Raw genomic sequence first — 26,031 nt, 5'->3', positions numbered from 1 at the left:
ACCACACCACCTCCTTCAATGCCTCTCCATCGTCATCCAGCTGGGTCGGACTGCACTCTCCTAATTCCATTCTTATCTATCTAATCATAGCCAGAGAATCACCTCCAATGGCTTCTCTTCCTGCTCCTGCACAGTTATCTTTGGTGTTCCCAAGGATCTATCCTTGGCCCCTCCTTTTTCTCATCTACATGCTGCCCCTCGGCGACATCATCTGAAAACACATCAGCTTCCACATGTACACTGAAGACACCCAAGCTCTACCTCACCATCACCTCTCTTGACCCTTCCACTTTCTCTAAATAGTCAGACTGCTTGTTCAATATCCGGTACTTGGCAAGCGGAAATGCCCTCCAATTAAATATTGCTAAGGCATAAAACATCGTCTTCCTTCCCCGCCTCAAACCTATTAGAGAAAAAATACTCGGCAAACTTATGGGACTAAAGGCTGACAAGTCTCCTGGACCTGATGGCCTGCATCCTAGAGTCTTAAAAGAGGTGGCTACAGAGATAGTGGATGCATTGGTTGTAATGTCACTGGACTAGTAATCCAGAGGCTCAGGCTAGTGCTCTGGGGACGTGGGTTTGAATCCCACCACGGCAGATGGTGAAATTTGAATTCAATTAATAAATCTGGAATTAGAAAGCTGGTCTAATGGTGACCATGAAACCATTGTCGATGGTTGTAAAAACTCATCTGGTTCACTCATATCCTTTAGGGAAGGAAATCTGCTGTCCTTACCTGGTCTGGCCTACATGTGACTCCAGACCCACAGCAATGTGGTTGACTCTTAAATGTCCTCTGAAATGGCCTAGCAAGCCAATCAGTTCAAGGGCAAATAGGAATGGGCAATAAATGCTGGCCTTGTCAGTGACGCCCACATCCCACGAACGAATAAAAATAACTTCCAAAATTCCTTAGATTCTAGAAAGGTCTCAGAGGATTGGAAAACTACAAATGTAACACCTCTATTCAAGAAAGGAGGGAGACAAAAAGGAGGAAACTATCGGTCAGTTACATCTGTCATTGGGAAAATGCTGCAATCCATTATTAAGGAAGCAGTAGCAGGACATTTAGAAAATCATAATGCAATCAAGTACAGTCAACATGATTTTACAAAAGAGAATTTTAATTGAGTTCTTCGAGGATGTAACAAGTAGGTTGGATAAAGGGGAACCAGCAGATGCATGTAGCTGTAGTGATTTTCATAAGGCATTTGATAAGGTGCCACATTAAAAGTTACTGTACAAGATACGAGTCCATGGTGTTGGGGGTAATATATTAGCATGGATAGAGGATTGGCTAACTAACAGAAAACGGAGTACTTGACAAGCAGAAAAGTCAGGATAAAGGTGTCATTTTCAGGTAGGCAAACTGTAACTAGTGGGGTGCCACATGGATCAGTACTGGGGTTGTGGAGCAAGTTGTGAGGAAAACACAAAGTCTCTGCAAAGAGATATAGATAGGTTAAGTGAGTGGGAAAAAATTTGGCAGATGGAACATAATGTGGGAAAATGTGAGGTTGTCCACTTTGGTAGGGAGAATTGAAAAGCAGATTATTATTTAAATGGAAAGAGACTACAGAATTCTGCAGTACAGAGCATTTGGGTGTTCTCATACACAAAATACAAAAAGTTAGCATGCAGATATACAGTGTCCTCAGTACCTTGCTCTACGGCAGCGAGGCCTGGACAACGTATGCCAGCCAAGAGCGACGTCTCAATTCATTCCATCTTCGCTGCCTTCGGAGAATACTTGGCATCAGGTGGCAGGACTATATCTCCAACACAGAAGTCCTTGAAGCGGCCAACATCCCCAGCTTATACACACTACTGAGTCAGCGGCGCTTGAGATGGCTTGGCCATGTGAGCCGCATGGAAGATGGCAGGATCCCCAAAGACACATTGTACAGCGAGCTCGCCACTGGTATCAGACCCACCGGCCGTCCATGTCTCCGTTATAAAGACGTCTGCAAACGCGACATGAAATCATGTGACATTGATCACAAGTCGTGGGAGTCAGTTGCCAGCATTCGCCAGAGCTGGCGGGCAGCCATAAAGACAGGGCTAAATTGCGGCGAGTCGAAGAGACTTAGTAGTTGGCAGGAAAAAAGAGAGGCGCAAGGGGAGAGCCAACTGTGCAACAGCCCCAACAAACAAATTTCTCTGCAGCACCTGTGGAAGAGCCTGTCACTCCAGAATTGGCCTTTATAGCCACTCCAGGCGCTGCTTCACAAACCACTGACCACCTCCAGGCGCGTATCCATTGTCTCTCGAGATAAGGAGGCCCAAAAGAAAGAAAAAAAAGAAAGATACAGCAAGTAATTAGGAAGGCAATGGAATAGAACAAAAAGAACAAAGAACAGTACAGCACAGGAACAGGCCATTCGGCCCTCCAAGCCTACACCGATCTTGATGCCTGCCTAAACAAAAACCATCTGCACTTCCGGGGTCCGTATCCCTCTATTCTCATCCTATTCATGTATTTGTTAAGATGCCTCTTAAACGTCGCTATCGTATCTGCTTCCACCACCTCCCCCGGCAGCAAGTTCCAGACACTCACCACCCTCTGTGTAAAGAACTTGCCTCGTACATCCCCTCTAAACTTTGCCCCTCTCACCTTAAACCTATGTCCCCTAGTAACTGACTCTTCCACCCTGGGAAAAAGCTTCTGACTATCCACTCTGTCCATGCCGCTCATAACTTTGTAAACCTCTATCATGTCGCCCCTCCACCTCCGTCGTTCCAGTGAAAACAATCCGAGTTTTTCCAACCTCTCCTCACAGCTAATGCCCTCCAGACCAGGCAACTTCCTAGCAAACCTCTTCTGTACCCTCTCCAAAGCCTCCACGTCCTTCTGGTAGTGTGGCCACCAGAATTGCACGCAATATTCTACGTGTGGACTAACTAAAGTTCTGTACAGCTGCAGCATGACTTGCCAATTTTTATACTCTATGCCCCAACCGATGAAGGCAAGCATGCCGTATGCCTTCTTGACTACCTTATCCACCTGCGTTGCCACTTTCAGTGACCTGTGGACCTGTACGCCCAGATCTCTCTGCCTGTCAATACTCCTAAGGGTTCTGCCATTTACTGTATACTTCCCATCTGCATTAGACCTTCCAAAATGCATTACCTCACATTTAGTTAGTAAGTTAGAGATACAGCACTGAAACAGGCCCTTCAGCCCACCGAGTCTGTGCCGACCATCAACCACCCATTTATACTAATCCTACACTAATTCCATATTCCTACCACATCCCCACCTGTCACTATATTTCCCTACCACCTACCTATACTAGGGACAATTTATAATGGCCAATTTACCTATCAACCTGCAAGTCTTTGGCATGTGGGAGGAAACCAGAGCACCCGGAGAAAACCCACACAGACACAGGGAGAACTTGCAAACTCCACACAGGCAGTACCCAGAATTGAACCCGGGTCGCGGGAGCTGTGAGGCTGCGGTGCTAACCACAGCGCCACTGTGCCGCCCCGGATTTGTCCGGATTGAACTCCATCTGCCATTTCTCTGCCCAAGTCTCCAACCGATCTATACCCTACTGTATCCTCTGACAATCCTCATCATATTCGCAACTCCACCAACCTTTGTGTCGTCCGCAAACTTACTAATCAGACCAGCTACATTTTCTTCCAAATCATTTATATATACTACAAAGAGTAAAGGTCCCAGCACTGATCCCTGCGGAACACCACTAGTCACATCCCTCCATTCAGAAAAACACCCATCCACTGCTACCCTCTGTCTTCTATGACCGAGCCAGTTCTGTATCCATCTTGCCAGCTCACCTCTGATCCCGTGTGATTTCACCTTTTGTACCAGTCTGCCATGAGGGACCTTGTCAAAGGCTTTACTGAAGTCCATATAGATAACATCCACTGCCCTTCCTTCATCAATCATGTTTGTCACTTCTTCAAAAAACTCAATCAAATTAGTGAGACACGACCTCCCCTTCACAAAACCATGCTGCCTCTCGCTAATAAGTTTGTTTGTTTCCAAATGGGAGTAAATCCTGTCCCGAAGAATCCTCTCTAATAATTTCCCTACCACTGACGTAAATCTCACCGGCCTATAATTTCCTGGATTATCCTTGCTACCCTTCTTAAACAAAGGAACAACATTGGCTATTCTCCAGTCCTCTGGGACCTTCGAATATTGGCCTTTCGTGCAAAGGGGATGGAGTATAAAGTAGGGAAGTCTTGCTACAACTGTACAAGGCATTGGTGAGACAGCACCTAGAGGATTACATACAGTTTTGGTCTCCTTATTTAAGGAGGGATGTACTTGCATTGGAGGCAGTTCAGAGAAGATTCACTAGGCTGATTCCCAGGATGAGGAAAGGTTGAGCAGGTTGGGCCCATATTAATTGGAATTTAGAGGAATGAGAGATCTTATCGAAACGTAAGATTCTGAGGTGGTTTGACAGGATTGATGCTGAGAGGATGTTTCCCCTTGCAGGGGAATCTAGAATTAGGAGGCCACCTATTAGGGGTCACCCATTTAAGATGGAAATGAGGAAGAATTTCTTCTCTCAAAGGGTTGTGAATCTTTGGAGGCGAGGTCATTGAATATATTCAAGGCTGAAATACACAGAATCTTGAACTATGGGGGAGTCTAGGGTTATAGGGAACAGATAAGAAAGGGAAGTTGAGGTCAAGACCAGATCAGCCATAATCTTATTAAATAAATCTTATTAAAAAGTCCTGCTCCTATTTCATACATTATGTAAATTCCACTCCCTAGCTACTTAGTCCGTCCCTCTTGTTGGCAACTGCCTGAGGTTGAACCAGACTGTTCATAACCTTGGTGTCAAATGTGACCACGGGATGTGCTTCCAACAACATATCAGTGTGATCAGTAAGACCACCTATTTTCACCTCATAAAATTGCACAACTCCACTCCTGCCTCAGCTCACCTGCTGCTGAAACCTTCAACCTTGCCTTTGTTACCTCTAGACGTGACTATTCCAATACACTCATATCCAGCCTCCAATGTTCTACCCTCCAAAAATTTGAGGTCATCCAGAATTCTGCTGCTCGTGTCTTGGCTCCCATCAAATTCCATTCACCCATTAACCCTTGTGCTCGCTGATCTTCACTGGCTCCCAATTAAGCAACAGCTCGATGTTAAAATTCACAACCTTGTTTTCAAATCCCTCCATGGCCTTGGCCCTCGCTATCTCTGTAATCGCCTCCAGTCACACAACCCTTCGAGATATCAGCACTCCTCTAATTCTGGCCTCTTGCACATCCCAAATTTTAATCACTCCACCATTGGTGGCTGTGACTGGAGCTGTCTTGGCACTAAGCTCTGGAATTCCCTCTACACCTCCCTGCCTCTGCACCTTGTCAAAGAGTTATAGAGTTATACAGCACAGAAACAGGCCCTTCGGCCCATCATGTCTGTGCCGGCATATCAAGCACCTAACTATCCTAATCCCATTTTCCAGCACTTGTTTTCCTCCTTTAAGACAATCCTTAAACCCACCTCTCTGACCAAGTTTGGTCATCTGCCCTAATATCTCCTTTTGTTTTATGATGCCCCTGTGAAGCACTTTGGGATGCTTTATTACTTTAAAGGCGCTATATAAATCCAAGTTATTGTTCTTATTGCTTGATAAAGCCTAAATTCAAGCTCCAATATCTGTTGTGTTGAGAAACTTGAGATATATGCAAATTAATGGGAAGATCAATTTAAACTCGAGGCGCTAAGGTACACAGCCACACAGCCCACTGATGCCTCTGCAGTAGGGGTTGTTCTTTTAAAGTTGGGATTAAGACACAGTTTAAGCAGGGTAGCATCTAGCTATCCTTGACCTGCGAGTGTTAATTGCTAACCCTGGCAGCCCAAAGAGTTCCTGTTGCTAGCATTAATAGCCTGGCTGAACATAAAATCCACAAAAAAGCTTACAAGAAATTGAAAGGGAGGTTTGGAAAGTCTCTTGGAGTTTAAATATTTTTTGTCTTACTCAATGAGTCGATATTTTAGGATTTTAACTGTGCTTAAAACCCTCAGAGAGTCAGACACTACCTTTCTGTTCAGCCTTTCCAAAGCCAGGCAGCACATAGTTAAAAGGCTCTTGCATTCAGCTCAATAGAGGCTAACTATTTTCCCAGGAGGTCCCAAGGTAGAATTCATTGCGAGTCCCCAGTCCCAATAAACAGCCTCACTGTCTCGACTGCAGTCAGTGGGTGGCATGTCCTGGCTCAATGGGGGCATTTGCAGCGACGTCCTGTTTCCCCCCAACCTCGCACCACCACCCCCCCCCCACTCCCATCGGAGAGATAAATGAACACCACATGACGGACGCCAGGATTCTTTCTCTGGGTGAAAGATGACTGTGTGAGTCTCAGACTGTGTGAGCAAGTGGCCTCGTGTTCTTACTCTTCTCTGTGGTGGCTGACACAGTAACCTAACTGCTACAGCAGTCTGCAGGCTTCGAGCTGTATTTCTCCCTCTGTCCGCAAGAGAAACACTCTAAAAAAAATTCATGCAGATAGTGAAATTGTTGTGGTATTTATGCTAAATAGTAAAGAAATACAATAGTTCCACCTTCCAAGTGCATCTCACTGAATCACAATTGCCACTTTCAGACAGCACCTTCCATTGCTGGCTGTGTAATGATTACTTGAATTCTCACAAAAAATGCACAACACCTTCTTCTACTATTTTACACACCCTATAACATTCCTGTTTGTTGGTCAACAGGCGTGTATGTGCTTCTATGTCTGTCTCTCCTTCCATGTCTGTGAGTCTTTCTACCCCCACATTAAGAACATAAGAATTCGCAGCAGGAGGAGGCCCATTCAGCCCCATGAGCCATCTCCGCCATTCAATACGACCATGGTTGATCTTCTACCTCAGCTCACCACTTTCTCAAGGGCAATTAGGGATGGGCAACAAATACTGGCCTGGCCAGCGACGCCCACATCGCATGAACGAATAAAAAAAACTCCACTTTCCCGCCTGCTCCCCATATCCTTTGATACCCTGAGAAACCCAAAATTTATCTATCCCAGCCTTGAATACATTCAGTCATGGAGCATCTGTCAGTCTCTACGTCTAAGTCATTAATATAGATTGTAAATAGCTGAGGCCCTGGCACTGATCCTTGCGGCACTCCACTATTTACAGCCTGCCAACTTGAAAATGCCCTGTTTATCCCCATTCTCTGTTTCCTGTCCATTAACCAATGGTCCATCCATGCTAATATTTTACCCCCAACTCCATGAGCCCTTATGCTGCATATTAACCTTTTGTTTGCCACTTTATTGAATGCCTTTTAGAAATCCAATTATATTACAGCTACTGATTTCCCTCTATCCATCTTACCAGTTATATCCTCAAATAAATTTGTCAAACACAATTTCCCTTTCATAAAAACAATGTTGATTCTGTCTGATCAAACAATGATTTTCTAAGTGCATTGTTAACAATTCCTCAATAATACATTCCAGCATTTTCCTGCCAATTGATATCAGGCTAATCAACCTGTAGTCCCTGTTTTCCTGAATAGTAGCGTTACATTTGTTAACTTCCAATCCACTGGGACTGTTCTAGAATTTAGGGAATTTTGGAAAATCATAACTAGTTCCTCCACTATCTCTGCAGCTACCTCTTTTAGAACCGTAGGATGTAGGCCATCAGGTTCTGGAGATTTGTCCAATTTTAGTCCCTTAAATTTCTCCAATACCTTTTCTCTGCTGACATTAATTACTTTAAGTTCCTCACTCTTATTAGCCCCTTGGTTAACCTCCATTTCCAGCATGAATGTGAAGACAGACACAAAATATTTGCTCAACATCTCTGTCATTTCCTCATTCTTCATGATAATTTCTCTTGTCTCTGCCTCTAAGGGACCAACGTTTACTTTAGCTACTCTCTTCCTTTTTATATACTTATAAAAGTTCTTACAATCCATTTTTATATTCCTGGCTGGTTTACTCTCATATTCCAATTTTTCCCTTTTCCCCAACTTTTGGTCACCCTTTGCTGTTTTCTAAAACTCTCCCAATCCTCAGGCTTACTGCTATTCTTCATAATATTATAAACCTCTCCATTTAATTTAATATTCTGTTTCACTTCCCTAATAAGTCATGAATGGATCTTTCTCACTGAGATTTTGTTTTTTAATGGAATGTATTTTTGTTGAACATTTTGAATCAATTCTTTAAATTTTTCCCACTGTTTATTTGGTTGGTTGGCCGACCAAACAATCCATTTTGGTGGGGTATCTTCTCTTGGTGCACTTTTGCTGATGGCAGTGAAGGCCAATTTTTGAGAGGCAGGTTCTGCCACAAGTGCTGTATGTGAAGCTGCTAAGTGACGCTGTGAGTTGTTGTTTTCAGTGTTGGCGCTTATTGCAACTTGCTGTAGCCATTGGTTGTCGAGGTAGTGCACACCAGTCCACAGGATGTATCACCATTTCCCTCTTTCACTAGCTCGTAACTCCCAGGTGAGATAGTTGACATACAAGACCTTCATGTCATGCTTGCAAGCATCCTTGAAGTAGAGTTTTGGGCACCCCACTGGTCGTCTGGCCCCGGCTACCTCACCATATAAAAGGTCCTTGAGTATGCGACCATCTTCTATCCTGCAGACAGGTCAAATCCACCGAAGCTGCCTCGGTTTGATTAGTGCTAACACACTAGGAAGCTCTGACTTTGAGAGGACTGCCGCATTTGTGATTTTCCCCTGCCAGGTGTCGTGCCCAGTAAAGACATATCATATTCCTACTGTTAAGATACGATCTTTATTTGATGTATTCTTCTGTTTGGCCTCCTTGTCTCGAGAGACAATGGGTAAGCGCCTGGAGGTGGTCAGTGGTTTGCGAAGCAGCGCCTGGAGTGGCTATAAAGGCCAATTCTAGGGTGGCAGTCTCTTCCACAGGCACTGCAGATAAAATTGGTTGTCAGGGCTGTTACACAGTTGGCTCTCTCCTTGCGCTTCTGTCTTTTTTCCTGCCAACTGCGAAGTCACTTCGACTCGCCACACTTTAGCCCCGCCTTTATGGCTGTCTGCCAGCTCTGGCTATCACTGGCAACTGACTCCCACGACTTGTGATCAATGTCACAGGACTTCATGTCGCATTTGCAGACGTCTTTAAAGCGGAGACATGGACAGCCGGTGGGTCTGATACCAGTGGCGAGCTCGGTGTACAATGTGTCCTTGGGGATCCTGTCATCTTCCATGCGGCTCATATGGCCACGCCATCTCAAGCGCCGTTGGCTCAGTAGTGTGTATAAGCTGGGGATGTTGGCTGCCTTGAGGACATTTGCGTGGGAGATATGGTCCTGCCACCTGATGCCAAGTATTCTCCGGAGGCAGCGAAGATGGAATGAGTTGAGACGTCACTCTTGGCTGACATATGTTGTCCAGGCCTCGCTGCCGTAGAGCAAGGTACTGAGGACATAGGCTTGAAACACTCGGACTTTTGTGTTCTGTGTCAGTGCGCCATTTTCCCACACTCTCTTGGCCAATCTGGACACAGCAGCGGACACCTTTCCCATGCACTTGTTGATTTCTGCATCGAGAGACAGGTTACTGGTGATAGTTGAGACGAGGTAGGTGAACTCTTGAACCACTTCCAGAGCGTGGTCGCCAATATTGATGGATGGAGCATTTCTGACATCCTGTCCCATGATGTTCGTTTTCTTGAAGCTGATGGTTAGGCCAAATTTGTTGCAGGCAGCCGCAAACCTGTCAATGAGTCTCTGCAGACACTCTTCAGTGTGAGATGTTAATGCAGCATCGTCAGCAAAGAGGAGTTCCCTGATGAGGACCTTCCATAGTTTGGTTTTAGCTCTGAGATGGGAAAGGTTGAACAACCTGCCATCTGATCTTGTGTGGAGGAAAATTCCTTCTTCTGAAGACTTGAACGCATGTGAGAGCAGCAGGGAGAAGAAAATCCCAAACAGTGTAGGTGCGAGAACACAGCCATGTTTCACGCCACTCAGGATGGGAAAGGGGTCTGATGAGGCGCTGCTATGCTGAATTGTGCCTTTAATGATTAGATTAGATTAGAGATACAGCACTGAAACAGGCCCTTCGGCCCACCGAGTCTGTGCCGAACATCAACCACCCATTTATACTAACCCTACGCTAATCCCATATTCCTACCAAACATCCCCACCTGTCCCAATATTTCCCTACCACCTACCTACACTAGTGACAATTTATAATGGCCAATTTACCTATCAACCTGCAAGTCTTTTGGCTTGTGGGAGGAAACCGGAGCACCCGGAGAAAACCCACGCAGACACAGGGAGAACTTGCAAACTCCACACAGGCAGTACCTGGAATCGAACCCGGGTCCCTGGAGCTGTGAGGCTGCGGTGCTAACCACTGCGCCACTGTGCCGCCCTATTGTCATAATATTGTCATAGAATGAGGTGATGATACTTCGTAGCTTTGGTTGACATCCGATCTTTGCTAGTCGTTGGAAGAGACCACGTCTGCTGACAAGGTCAAAGGCTTTGGTGAGATCTATGAAAGCAATGTAAAGGGGCATCTGTTGTTCGCGGCATTTCTCCTGTAGCTGGCGAAGGGAGAATAGCATGTCAATGGTGGATCTCTCTGCTCGAAAGCCACACTCTGCCTCAGGGTAGACATGCTCAGCCAGCTTCTGGAGTCTGTTTAAAACAACTCAAGCGAAGACTTTCCCTAGTATGCTGAGCAGGGAGATTCCACGGTAGTTGTTGCAGTCACCGCGGTCACCCTTGTTCTTATAGAAGGTGATGATATTGGCATCGCGCATGTCCTGTGATACTGCTCCCTCATCCCAGCACAGGCAAAGCAGTTCATGGAGTGCTGAAAGTATAGCAGGCTTGGCACTCTTGATTATTTCAGGGGTAATGCCGTCCTTTCCAGGGGCTTTTCCACTGGCTAGAGAATCAATGGCTTCACTGAGTTCCAATTTTGTTGACTGTTCGTCCAGCTCACCCATGACTGGCAGAGACTGGGCTGCATTGAGGGAGGTCTCAGTGACATTTTCCTGGAGTACAGTTCTTGGTAGTGCTCCACCCAGCGGTCCATTTGCTTGCAATGGTCAGTGATCATGTTCCCTGATTTAGACTTGAGGAAGGCGATCTTCTTGTGGTTGGCCCAAAAGCTCTCTTAATGTCATCATCCATTCCTCTGATGTTTCCGGTGTCAGTGGCCAGCTGAATACGACTGCATAGGTGTTGTCAGTAATCATTTGCACAGCGCCTGGCCGTTCTTTGTACAGCGCTTCTGGGTACTTTAAGTTCTACGGATGTTAACTCGCTGGGGGCTTTCTTGTAGTTGAACAGTGCAATGTGCTTAGCGGCTATGACAGATTCCAGCTATTCAAAGTGAGATTGAAACCAGTCTGCATTCTGCTTCTCACATTTGCCAAAGGTGGTCATTGCTGAGTCATAGATGGTGTCTCTGATGTGGGCCCACTTTGTCTCTGCATCCCCTGCAGGATTGCTTTGAAGGGCTTTTTCAAGTGAATCTAGAAACTTATGTAATAGCTGTGGATAAGAAATTCTGTTAGTGTTGATGCGCGGGCGGCCCTTCTGCTTGGGGTGATGTAGCTTCTTTGCTTTGAGTCTAACTTTGCTGCACACCAGGGAATGGTGGGTGTCGCAGTCCGCACTGTGAAAGCTGAGTGTGATTTGGACACTGTTTATAGAGGCTCACCTGGTGACGATGAGGTCCAGCTGGTGCCAACAACGTGATCTTGGGTGTCTCCAAGAAACCTGGTGACAGGGTTTAGTGTGAAAGAACGAGTTGGTGATGCAGAGGTTATGATAGGTACACAACTCAAGCAGTCTCTGTCCATTCTCATTCATCCTTCCAATGCCATAGCGCCCAAGGCAGGAGGGCCATGAGTCATGGTCGGCCCCAACCCTGGTGTTAAAATCCCCCAGCAGGAACAGAGGTTCGGTATTGGGGATGCTACTAATGATTTAATGGAGCTCCTTGTAGAATTGGTCTTTAACTTCAGGTGGGGAGCAGAGTGTTGGAGCATAGATGCTGAGTAGGTGTACTGGACCAGAGGCGGTAAGCAGTCGGATGGACAGTGTGCGTTCCGATCCATTTGAAGGTGGCTCTATCATGCTGAGCAAAGTGTTTCTGATTACAAAGCCCACTCCATGCTGTCTTGGTTCTTCAGGATCCCTACCCTGCCACTAGAACAAAGGACAGTACAGCACAGGAACAGGCCATTCGGCCCTCCAAGCCTGCGCCGATCTTGATGCCTGTCTAAACTAAAACCTTCTGCACTTCCGGGGCCCATATCCCTCTATTCCCTTCCTATTCATGTATTTGTCAAGATGCCTCTTAAACGTCACTATCATATCTGCTTCCACCACCTCCCCCGGCAGCAAGTTCCAGGCACTCACCATCCTCTGTGTAAAGAACTTCCCTCACACATCCCCTCTAAACTTTGCCCCTCTCACCTTAAACCTATGTCCCATAGTAACTGACTCTTCCACCCTGGGAAAAAGCTTCTGACTATCCACTCTGTCCATGCCACTCATAACTTTGTAAACCTCTATCATGTCGCCCCTCCACCTCCGTCGTTCCAGTGAAAACAATCCGAGTTTATCCAGCCTCTCCTCATAGTTAATGCCCTCCAGACCAGGCAACATCCTGGTAAGCCTCTTCTGTACCCTCTCCAGAGCCTCCACGTCCTTCTGGTAGTGTGGCGACCAGAATTGTACGCAATATTCCAAGTGTGGCCTAAGGTTCTGTACAGCTGCAGCATGACTTGCCAATTTTGATACTCTATGCCCCTAGAAGGTGTAGTCCTGCTCTCTTAGAGATCCGCTCGCAGGGAGGTGTGCCTCCTGAAGTGCTGCAATGTTCACATTGAGTCTACTGAGCTTGTTGTTAATGATGCCGGTCTTCCGAGAGTCGTTGATTTGTGTAAGGTCTTCCGACAGGCCAGGACACATAGTTCTGACGTTCCAGCTTGCAAAACGAAGGGCTGGTACCTTCTTTCCTCTTTTTGTGGACTCTTGGAAATTGACGATGTCTTTAAAAAAGTCTGTGCTGCAAGATAGCTGCTGTAGGCCAGATCACCTGGCATGTGTATTCAAACTATCGCACTGTCTTGAAAGGGCAAAAGGATACATTCCAGACAAAGAGGTGTTGACTACACCCATCCTGGAACCATCAAGAGACATTTCTAAATTGAATGGTTTTCTTCTGAAACAAAGATGTGGTCTTTATTAATGGGGGCATAGAGTACAAGAGCAAGGAAGTTATGTTGAATTTGTATAAGACACTAGTTCGGCCTCAGCTGGAGTATTGTGCCCAGTTCTGGGCGCCGCACTTTAGGAGGACATGAGGGCATTGGAGAGAGTACAGAAAAGATTCACGAGAATGGTGAGGGTGATGAATTTCATTTATGAAGATAGATTGAAGAAGTTAGAACCGTTTTCCTTGGAGAAGAGAAGGCTGAGAGGTGATTTGATATAGGTATTCAAAATCATGAGGGGTCTGGACAGAGTAATTAATTAATGATTTTGACATGAATATCGGAGGTATGATCAGTAAGTTCGCAGATGACATGAAAATTGGTGGTTTCGTAAATAGTGAGGAGGAAAGCCTTAGATTACAGGAAGATATAGATGGGCTGGTAAGATGGGCGGAGCAGTGGCAAATGGAATTTAATCCTGAGAAGTATGAGGTGATGCATTTTGGGAGGACCACCAAGGCATGGGAATATACAGCGGATGGTAGAACCATAGGAAGTACAGAGGGTCAGAGGGACCTTGGTGTACTTGTCCATAGAGCACTGAAGGCAGCAGCACAGGTAGATAAGGTGGTTAGGAAGGCATATGGGATACTTGCCTTTATTAGCTGAGGCATAGAATATAAGAGCAGGGAGGTTATGATGGAGCTGTATAAAACGCTAGCTAGCCACAGCTGGAGTACTGTGTACAGTTCTGGTCGCCACACTATCAGAGGGATGTGATTGCACTGGAGAGGATGCAGAGGAGATTCACCAGGATGTTGCCTGGGATGGAGCATTTCAGCTATGAAGAGAGGCTGGATAGGCTAGGGTTGATTTCCTTAGAGCAGAGAAGGCTGAGGGGGGACCTGTTTGAGGTATACAAAATTATGAGAGGCATTGATAGGTTAGATAGGAAGAAACTTTTTCCCTTAGCAAAAGGATCAATAACCAGGGGACATAGATTTAAGGTAAGGGGCAGGATGTTTGGAGGGGATTTGAGGAAAATAAATTTCACCCAGAGGGTGGTTGGAATCTGGAACACACTGCCTGAAGAGGTGGTAGAGGAAGGAACCCTCACAACATTTAAGAAGTATTTAGATGAGCATTTGAAATGCCATAGCATACAAGGCTACGGGCCAAGTGCTGGAAAATGGGATTAGAATAGATAGGCTTGATGGTCAGCGCGGACACGGTGGGCTGAAGGGCCTGTTTCTGTGCCGTATAACTCTATGAGTCTATGACTCTTTGAGTAGATAGAGAGAAACTATTCCCACGCGTGAAAGGATTAAGAACGAGAGGGCACAGATCTAAAGTATTTGGTAAGAGAAGCAAAAGCGACATGAGGAAAAACTTTCACGCTGCGAGTGGTTAAGGTCAGGATGCACTGCCTGAGAACGTGGTGGAAGTAGGTTCAATTGAACCATTAAAAATGGAATTGGACAGTTATATGAAAAGGAAGAATGTGCAGGGGTATGGGGAGAAGGCAGGGGAATGGAACTGAAGGAGTTGCTCTTTCAGAGAGCCGGTGTGGACATGATGGGCCGAATGGTCTCCTTTTGCGCTGTAATGATTCTGTGGCACATCATAACAGAATAGGACCCATTCAAACATTAATAGATAGCCATGGTTCCATATACTGGTCCATTGTGTGGTCACACCAGGGAAGAAGGCCATGTGTCAACTAACAAAAACCCTAATTTGAAGGATTTTGACCTTTAAAAGGTAACCCTCTGGAGAGAGAAGAGAGACCACAACAACCTCACAGAAGGCAGTCTAGCCAGGGGCTGTGGAAGGATCCAGCCTTAACAAGAAGAAGCCCTGCTGCTAATTCTACACTTCAACCTGGTGCAGCAGAGAACTGGAAGTGACCCACCACCTCCAGTCTGAAATCTTAATCACCAGAAATCTACACCACCTCAACAAGTTCAGGGCTGCAAACAACCCAGGCCTGCACCTTTAAAACAGACCATCCTACTTAGAAGATGCAACAGATTTACCAGAAACCATGAGCACCTATCACACCTTGAATTCTTACCCTTTTTCGTCTATCTTTCTTGAGAGTGCATGTGAGAGTAAATGCGTGTGTGAGTGGTGCTGCAAACATTTTGGGGAATGAATATCATCTCAGATGTCATCTCAGCTGAGGAGGTCTCAAACCAGCCCTTGTTGTAGGTTCCGGCTTTACCAAATGATGCTTCTGCTGCTTCATAGATGATCAAGCTTAGTGACTTCCAAGCTTCATCGATGCCAGCATTGGTGCTTCCTGTTCAGGGTTTGGTGGGTAACAAGCGTTCTAGCGACAGTGCAAAGTGTTGGTATTTGGCATCATTGCTTGTGCAAGGGATGTTGATGTGTGGTGGGCATCATGTTGGAGCTGTGAAAATTTCGGGGGTGCACCTACACTCTGCTGCTGATGAGTGTGGTCGGTATCGCATTCTGCACTGTGGTAGGTGTGGGTGTGAAGAACACTGGGCAGATCGCACCTCCTCATGATGACTAGGTCTAGTTGGTGCTAATGTCCAGAACTTGGGTGATACCATGATACCTTGTGGCAATGTAGGCCCTAGGAAAAGGTGTTATCTGTTATCGTTGATTTTGCCCAATGACGACTGAGGCAAGTTGCACTGAAACGTGTGTTGAAGTCACCCAGGACTAATAGCCTCTCGCCATTTGGGACATTCCTCAGAACGTCACCTCGGGAGTCACTGAAATGCTCTTTATCTGAGATGCTGTCGTTCAGAGTTGGTGTGTAGACGCATATGATGTTGATTGTGCTGCCATCAGACGATAGCTACAGGGAGATGAGGCAGGCCAACGTTGCTACTCGTGGTTCAATTGACTGTGTGAGCTGGTTGTTCACTGCGAGGCCTACACCATGCTCACAGCAATCTTCAGCACTCTTTCCATGCCAGTGAAAGGTGTAATTAGCCTCCTGAATACAGCCTATGATGGCTAATCTGGTTTCTTGTGGAGCGGCAATGTCAAAACCAATCTTGTGTAGTTCACGGTCAATCAGGACTGTCTTGTGTATACTTGCTGTGGAGTGTGGGTCGTTGTTCATTCCAGGGCACATAGTCCTCACATTCCAGCTTCCAAGCTGAAAGGTTACCTTTCTTTGCTAGCTGGGTAGGCATGGTTTTGGGAGGTGCAGAATTGCTTAGCATCTGCACCCCACTCTTGACTTTGTCAGCTGGTGTCCAGAGGAAAGACGAAAGCCTATATGTCTGCAGCCTATTCGGTTGCAGGAGTTCCTGGAAGGTGCTAACTTGAGGGAAACACCAACCATTGTTTATTCACCACTATAACTTTTAGTCTATTTACTCAACCTTAGTCAGCTCTCCCCTCATACCTATGTAATTCGCTTTATTTAAATTTAAGATTCTTGATTTGGACTCGAGTATGTTGCTCTCAAACCTAATATGGAATTCAATTGTATGACAATTACTTTTTCCTAACGAACCTTTTAATATGAGATTACCAATTAATCCTGCCTCATTACACAATACTAGAGATAAAATAAAAACAGAAAATGCTGGAAATACTCAGCAGGTTTTGCAGCATCTGTGTAAAGACTGACAGAGTTAACTTTTCATCAGATCACAGACCTGAAAAGTTAACTCTCTTTCTCTACTTCCACCACCCTCATAGGCAGCAAGTTCCAGGTCATTACCGCTCATTGTGTAAAGAAGTTCTTCCTCCTGTACCCTCCTGTATCTCTCGCCCACAACCTTAAATCTGTGACCCCTAGTCCTTGTACCACCAGCTAATGAGAACATCTTTTCTTTGTCACCCTGATCTAAACCTGTCATAATTTTGTACACCTTTATCAGATTTCCCCTCAACCACTTTTGCTCCAAAGAGAACAACCCCAGCTTCTCCTACCTAACCTTGTAGCTAAATTTCCTCAACCCTGAATCCATTCTGCTAAATTTCCTCTGCACCCTCTCAAGATCCTCACATCCTTCCTAAATTCTCATGGCCAGAACTGGATGCAATACTCTAGTTGTGGCCTAACCAGAGCTTTATAAAAATTCAGCATAACATCCCTGCTTTTGTACTCAATGCCTCTATTTATGAAGCCCAAGATCCCATAAGCTTTGCTAACTACTCTCAATATGCCCAGCCACTTTAAAAGATCTATGCACATAAATCCCCTACACTCTCTTTAGAACTGTCCCTGTATATATTGCTTCTCCCTAAAGGTTCTGCCAAAATGTATCACCTCATACTTCTCTGTATTAAATTCCATCTGCCACTTTTCTGCCCATTCTGCTAGACTATCTATGTCCTGTTGTAGTTGATTGGTATCACCATCACTGTTTGCCACACCTCCAGATTTGGTATCATTGGCAAATTTTGAAATTTTACTCTGTATTCCAATATCCAAGTATACTGTTTCTTTATCCTTTCAAAGTATCTTTATGTGTCATGCTCTTTCTGCATCTGTGTCTTTGAACATGCATGTCTCTGTTGTTTTCTTCTCTTTCTCTCCTTTCTTTCCAACTTTTTTTCTGCTTCTGTGTGTCCCTTTCAACATATTGCTCTCTCTTTCCCACTGTTCCTCATTTACTGATCTACATCAATACACTAATCATTCTCCAAGGAAAACACAGGAGTTCCTGTATTGCAGGAAACTGGGCTAATATAAGGCATCATGTCCTTTGTTGGTACACATGTGCAGCTTTTAAACTACTGTGATCAGCTGTATACTTTTACTGTCCAAAATCTAGTGGGCCAGAACAATATGGTTTCTCACATAAACACTAAAGTGAATGCTAAAAAAAATCTGAAAAAACCCCAGAAAATGCTGGAAATACTCAGCAGGTCAGACAGCATCTGTGCAGAAAGCAACAGAGTTAATGTTTAGGTCAATGACCTTTCATCAGAGCTCTCTGTGATCTCACGCATGCACTTGTATACCTTTCTCCATCTTTCGGAAGGTGGATTGATCAGCAGTACAGCGAGATAAGACCAACTGTAAACCAACAAACTGGTTTATTTTTATACAAAATGTATGAATGATCTGAACAAAATTTGTCAGTGAGTTTCAAACAATTCCCTACTGCTCCTTGTAACAGCAAAATAAATGAAGTAAACTTTGCCCTCTCAATATGGGCCTCCCTCACTTTACAAGTTAGCAATGCTCATATGACTGCTATTCACTTAGAAAGTGTGCCCTCTTCACCTCTTTCCAGCTTCAAGATTTAAGAAGAATACTGGGCTCCAACGAAAAGATCTACCTACAATCAAGGACTTTACAGTGAACTCGAAGAACCGTAATAACAACTCTTCATATATTGCCTCAAACTTTTCCACTCTATCTTTCTTCTGCTCTTTTCTGTCTCTATTTACATGTGTGTATCACCTATACATGCTAGTGTGGACACGTCATGTATCCATAGGCACCAAATGAATTAGAGTTTAAGTTTAAGTTTAATAAATTTAAACTTTTCTTCTTTAAACCTAAGAATACCTGTTGCTGGTTTCTTTGCCTTATAATTGGAAAGCGGTGAACAAGGATTCACCAAGGGGGAGCTAAAAACACTGTTGTTAAAATTAAGCCCTGTTACAGTAAGACCAGGTGAAGGCTGAGAGGGACCCCCTAGACACCTTTCTCATCTGGTCATAACAATGATAATGGTAGAGTGAGGGATATGCTGGGTCATGAGGTTACAGATTGTGTTTGAATACAATTCTGCTGCTCCTGATGGTCTCTACTGCGCCTCATGGATGCCCAGTTTTGAGCCGCCAGATCTGTTCTGATTCAATCCCATTTAGCACAGTGGTAGTGCCACACAGCATGATGGAGGGTATCCTCAGTATGAAGACTCACTCTGATTACGTGAGGAATGACTACTCAGGTGGGATAGTAGAGTACTGTCAGGGCTTGTGGAGCTGAACATCACCAAATGTCCAGCATCTGGCCAGGAAAAATAGGAGGAAAAACAAATATACACATTTCCACATTTTGTGGTTCAGTAGAACTTACAGGCCTTACTGGCAGCTCCTTCTCTCTGTCTGTATTGCTCTGAAGTGTCAGCCTGAATTACGTGCTTAAGGCCTGGAGTGGGGCTTGAAGAGTTGATAAAAAATGTTTTGGGGACCAAAAGTATGAACGTCTCTCTGACACCAATATGAAAGCAAGTTAAGAAAGTCTTGCAGTGTAAACACATGTATGGTTTTGGAGGACTTGCTGTTGAGCACTTTACTGTGGTTTATGATGCTCTCAGTAATGGTGCACCCTCCACACAAAATTAAATTGAGAAAAAAAACTAGATCATACATGTTGCATATTTTTTCAATTCTAAAATGCATTTTTTAAACATTAAAACATACAAATTAGAAATCCTACGACTTGGAGAAAGGTAATATAAGATATCTTTTTAGGCAAGATTTAGCGAAGATTTTCCTGGGTTTATGACAAAGCACACTACATCTCCTTTAGAAAATTGGGCAGGTTGTGTCAATTGTATATTAATTGTGCTTAATTGCATGCAAGTGGTGGGCATTAACTGGTGATTCACTTGAGCCCCTATAAATAGACACAGACTGAAACTTTGGTTGTTGGGTGAGGAGGTGTATGCTTGTAATATGTAACTCTACAAATAAATGCTTATAAAAAAGTGTGTAAAGATCGACTTCAGTTCTATCCTTCATCAAATGGCTTTCTGGGATATAACAGGTTGGAGCATACGCATGTAAAGGAACCTGCCTGACTTTCCTCTGCTTATTGGATACAGAGTAAAGCTCCCTCTACACTGTCCCCATCAAACACTCCGAGGGCAGATACAGCATGGGGTTAGATACAGAGTAAAGCTCCCTCTACACTGTCCCCATCAAACACTCCGAGGGCAGATACAGCATGGGGTTAGATACAGAGTAAAGCTCCCTCTACACTGTCCCATCAAACACTCCCAGAACAGGTACTGTACGGGGTTAGATACAGAGTAAAGCTCCCTCTACACTGTCCCATCAAACACTCCCAGGGCAGGTACAGCACGTGGTTAGATACAGAGTAAAGCTCCCTCTACACTGTCCCATCAAACACTCCCAGAACAGGTACTGTACGGGGTTAGATACAGAGTAAAGCTCCCTCTCCACTGTCCCATCAAACACTCCCAGGGCAGGTACAGCATGTGGTTAGATACAGAGTAAAGCTCCCTCTACACTGTCCCATCAAACACTCCCAGAACAGGTACTGTACGGGGTTAGATACAGAGTAAAGCTCCCTCTACACTGTCCCATCAAACACTCCCAGGGCAGGTACAGCACGTGGCTAGATACAGAGTAAAGCTCCCTCTACACTGTCCCATCAAACACTCCCAGGACAGGTACAGCACGGGGTTAGATACAGAGTAAAGCTCCCTCTACACTGTCCCATCAAACACTCCCAGGGCAGGTACAGCATGTGGTTAGATACAGAGTAAAGCTCCCTCTACACTGTCCCATCAAACACTCCCAGGACAGGTACAGCACGGGGTTAGATACAGAGTAAAGCTCCCTCTACACTGTCCCCATCAAACACTCCCAGAGCAGGTACTGTACGGGGTTAGATACAAATTAAAGCTCCCTCTACTCTAGTCCAACAATGCGCCTCAACTGCTAAGTACCAGTGTGACATGTTTTCAGATCACATACCAGCCATTCTGTGTATGGATGGGGTAAGGCCTACAAGGACATAGAAACATAGAAAGATTTATGACACGGGAGGAGGCCATTCATCCCATCATGTCTGCACCAGCCACAAAAAGAGCTATCCAGTCTAATCCCACCTTTCAGCACTTAGTCTGCAGCCCTGTAGGTTACAGCTCCTCAAGTGCATATCCAAATGTTTTTAAATGCAATGAGAATTTCTGCCTCTACCACCTTTTCAGTGAGTTCCAGACCCCCACTACCCTCTGAGGGAAAAAAAATTACACCTCAACTCCCCTCAAATTCTTCCACCAATTACTTTAAATCTGTACCCTCTAACAGAAATCCTTCCTATCCACTCTAACGCGGCCCCTCATAATTTTATACACCTCAATTAAATCTTTCCTCAGTCTCCTCTGTTCCAAAGAAAACAACCTCAGCTTATCCAATACTTCCCCATAGCTAAAATTCTCCATTCCTGGCAACAGCCTCGTAAATCCCCTCTGTATTCTCTGTTTTATACAGTTCTAGCACAATCTCCCTGCTCTTATACCTTAGGCCTTGGTCAATAAAGAAAAGTATTCCTTATACCTGCTTGGCCACCTTATTTACCTGACCTGTCACCTTCAGGGATCTGTAGACACACTCCAAGGTTCCTCTGTTCTTCTACACTTCTTAGTATCTCACCATTTATTGTGTATTCGCTTGCTGTCCTGAAAGGAATTGACAGGGTGGGGCTGAAAGGATATTTCCCCTTATGGGAGAGACTAGAATTAGAGGACACAGTTTAAAAGTAAGGGGTCTCCCATTTATGATGGAGATGAGGAGTAATTTTTTTCTCTGAGGGTTGTGTGTGCAAATGTCTTCCGCAGAGAGCAGTGGAGGCAGGGTCATTGAATATTTTTAAGGCTGAGTTAGATAGATTCTTGATTAACAAGGGAATCAAAGGTTATAGCAGGTAGATAGAAAAGTAGAGCTGAGGTCACAATCAGATCAGCCATGATCTTACCAAATGGCAGAGCAAACTCGAGGGGCCGAATGGCCTACTCCTGCTCCTAATTCGTATGTTCGCATGCAATACTTATTCCTCAAACAACATCACAAAAAACAGTTATCCGGTTATTTATCTCATTGCTGTCCTTGCTGTGCCAAATTGGCTGCCACATTTCCCACACTACAACAGTGACTACATGTCAAAGGTATTTCATTGGTTGTAAAGTGCTTGGGATGTCCTGAAGTGGTGAAAGGCGCTGTAGAAATGCAGATTTTTCTTTCTTTACTGTATTCAAGTGAAATTACTGATTAGTACCAAATTAGGGACAGTGCTGCCAAATTCAGAAATAAATCGAGAATTCCAAAGCTCAGTTTACAAGGAAATAAGAGTTAAAATGAGGCTATTTGGAGCAAGAAGGGAGCTCAGGCAGATCTTTTTCACCCAAACAGTAAATCGGATGGCACAGTAAATTACCAGAACATACTGAAATAGCTGGTAGAAGCTTCAAGAGGCCATTGGATGTGTTCCCTGGGGAAACGATTGAAGGATATTGTGCCAAGGCAGGTACATATGGTTGATCTATTGAAAAGGAATTGGCTTGATCATTCATTTTCCTGTTCATAAAAATTCCTCCATTCTTTTGTTGCCTGCTTTGTTTCCACAGGATGTGCAGCTAATTCCAAGGCATGGGTTACGATTACACTCAAAGCACTTAAATACATCTGTCGGAACACGTACCATTTGAATTAAATGGGTAGGGAATGCCAGGCTCTAACAGTGTGAAACAGCTGTTCCATCTGCTACAGCAAGCCTGTCAGCACCTGAGCATCCTTCAGAATGCCAAGTGGATCAGTGGAAAGGCTATACCATCACTTTCAAAGACCTTCATTTTCGATTGAGATTGGTATATTTTGATTAATTGTTTGGCCAAAGGTTGGGAAAGGTATAAGGGGTAGGTAGTTTTTTTTAAAACAATAAACACTCCTGCATTTTGTACCTAAAAGACACCGGTATTTAGACAAAAATTGTGTCTGACATTTATTTTTTAAAACTTCAATTTTCTTACCTACACAAGGCACAGGGACATAGAATTGCACAGAATTTACAGCAAAGAAACTGGCCATTCAGCCCAACTGGTCCATGCTGGTGTTTATGCTCCAGATGAGCATGCTCCATACAGTCTTCTAACCCTATCAGCATATATTTCTGTTCCTTTCTCCCTCATGTGCTTATCTAGCTTCTCTTAAATGCATCGATACTATTCGCCTCAACTACTCCTGTGGTACAAGTTCCACATTCTAACTACTCTTTAAGTAAAGACTTTTCTCCTGAATTCCCAATTAGATTTATTAGTGGTTATCTTATATTTATGGCCCCTAGTTACATACGAACATATGAGTTAGGAGCAGGAGTAGGCTATTCGGACCCTTCGAGCCTGCTCTGCCATTTAAGATCATGGCTGATCTGATTGTGGCCTGAACTCCACTGTCCCGTCTACCCCCAATACCCTCTGACTCCCTTGTTAGTCAAGAATTTATCTACCTCTTCCTTAAAAATATTCAATGACCCTGCCTCAACCGGTCTCGGGGGAAGAGAGTTCCAAAGACTCTCAACCCTCTGAGAGAAAAAAATTCTCTTTACCTCCATCTTAAATGGGTGACTCCTTACTTTTAAACTGTGTCCTAGTTCTAGTCTCTCCTACAAGGGGAAACATCCTTTCAGCATCCAGACCCCTCAGGATCTTACATGTTTCAATAAGATCACCTCTCATTCTTCTAAACTCCAATAGATACAGACCCAACCTGCCCAACCTTTCTTCATAAGATAACCCCCCGCCATCCCAGGTATCAATAGAGTGAACCTTCTCTGAACTGCCTCTAATTCTTTCTTAAAGAAGGAGACGAAAACTACTCCAGATGTGGTCTCACCAATACCCTATACAACAGTAGCAAAACATCTCTACTTTTATATTCCATTCCCCTTGCAATAAACAGCAACATTCCATTTGCCTTCCTAATCACTTGCTGTATCTGCAAACCAACCTTTTGTGATTCATGTACCAGGACACCCAGATCCTTCTGTACCTCAGTTTCAGTGTCCTCACTAGTCAAAACATCTTCTTTATATCTACCCTTTCATAAAACATTAAGTATTAACAACAAGTAACAGGTGAGTAGCTGGTGAGTCTTACCTTTCATTTTGAAATAAGGTTTATTACTATTGGTGAGATTCTAATACGGAGCAGGTGCTGGAAGGTGGGATTAGAATGGGTGGCTAGGGGTCATATGGTTCTTTTAGTAATGTTTTCATATTGGTAGGGTATGTTAGTGCAGTTGGGGGAAGAAGGGGTGAACTTGGCATTGGTAGTGTAGTTGAGGGGGGGACAATGGGGTAAATATGTATTTTTGGTGTAGTTGGAGTGGGGGAGGTGGCAACTCTGCAGTTTCTTCGCAGCACTTTGAAAACGACGCCAGCGCCTGTGCAGAAACAGTTGATGCCATTTACGGCATTGCCAAGGCTGCCCCCGCCATGTGATTGGTGGGGGGCGGCCGCCCTGCATATGATAATGAGCCACCAGGCTCAAGATTGTGGTGGCATAGCACGTGTAACCCATGCGTGCTAGCTGCCATTTTTTATGCCCGCCGCTGGTCCCGGCAGAGAGACCACAAGATGTTGTGACTATAACAGAGACCTGGCTCAAAGAAGGGTGTTAAATATTCCAGGATACAAAATGTTCAGGAAAGAAAGAAAAGGAAGAAAGGGGGTAGAAGTGGCGGTATTGATTAAGGAGAGCATTGCAGTGCTGGAGAGAGAGGATATCCCAGAGAGGTCAAGGACGGAATCTATTTGGCTAGAACTAATGAACAAAAAAAGGTACAGTTACATTGCATGCTGTAGTCTGTAGGCCTACCAACTAGTGGAAAGGAAGAAGAGGAACAAATTGTCAACGAAATTACAGAGAGATGCAAGAATTCTTAGCATTTCTTCGCAGACAAGGATTTTAAGAAGCTTGTACTCATTGGTTGCAACCTCGCTGGTGGCTAGTTAGACCTATCCGTGACCGGCAGATTTTCCCACAGAGGGTACAAGTGAGGGTGTAGTGGCTGCTCGGGGCAATTGGATCTAACCTTCTCCTCCTTTTCTCTTTCATGCTGGTTCTTCGCTCAGTCTCAAAGGTGTGTGTAGCCCTCCTGATGTAGCATCTCCAGGCATCACGATCTATGGCCTGCGCCTCCCACTGGCGATGGTCGATGTGGCACAGAGAGAGGGACTTCAGGGAGTCCTTGAAATGTTTGCATGGGGCTCCTCTGTTCCGTTTACCAGTGGTCAGCTCTCTGTTTCCAGTACTTCAATGTTTGTGATGCGGTCCTGCCAGCAGATCTTGAGGATACTGATGGAAGCGCTCTAGAAGGCGTACATGATGGCGGTATAGGACCCATGATTCGGTGCCATACAGAAGGATGGTGTGGACTATGGCTTTGTACACTTTGAGTTTGGTCTGTGCTCTGAGGCTGTGGTTGCTCCACACACATTTGTAGAGTCTGCCGAATGTACTGTTTGCTTTTGAGAGCCTATTGTCCACTTCCTTGTTTATGGTGGAATCAAACGAGATGACGCTCCCCAAATAAGTAAATTGCTTGACGGCATTCAGCTCAGTTCCCTCGATGACAATGCTTGGTGGTCTATATTCTTCTTGGGGTGCAGGCTGATGTAGGACTTCAGTTTTATTTAAACTGATTTTTAGTCCGAAGAGTTGTACCGTCTCGGAAAAACGTGTTGTTATACGTTGCAGGTCTGACTGACTGTGGGCCAGGAGAGCACAGTCATCGGCGAAAAGAAGTTCACGGATGAGTTTTTCTTATGGCTTTGTGTGAACCTGAAGATGCCAGAGGTTGAAAAGGCCTCGCTCAGTCCAGAAGCGTACATAAACTCCCTCCTTAAGGACTTCCGTTGCCTGCTACAGCATCATGCTGAATAAGATGGTTAATAGGGTTGGAGCCAGCACACATCCCTGCTTCACACCATTGGAGATACGGAAGGCACTTGAGAGGTCACTATTTTGCTTGACTTGTCTGTACTGATTTTCATGAAACTGCTTCACCATGGTCAGGAACCTGGGTGGACATCCACGTTTTTCAAGGATTTTCCAAAGTCCATCTCTGCTCACAGTGTCGAAT

General features: G+C 44.8%; 1 protein-coding gene across 1 annotated transcript in view; it reads right to left on the bottom strand.

Moving 5' to 3' along the window:
* Window positions 1–26,031, bottom strand: part of ankfn1b (ankyrin repeat and fibronectin type III domain containing 1b) — a 1,028,185-nt gene that overhangs the window by 706,121 nt on the left and 296,033 nt on the right. The gene's annotated exons all lie outside the window — the stretch shown is intronic.

Source organism: Heterodontus francisci, chromosome 24, assembly GCF_036365525.1.
Source record: "Heterodontus francisci isolate sHetFra1 chromosome 24, sHetFra1.hap1, whole genome shotgun sequence".
Lineage (NCBI taxonomy): Eukaryota > Metazoa > Chordata > Chondrichthyes > Heterodontiformes > Heterodontidae > Heterodontus > Heterodontus francisci.
Note: the sequence above shows the minus strand (reverse complement) of the source record. Positions and strands in the feature narration are given on the sequence as shown.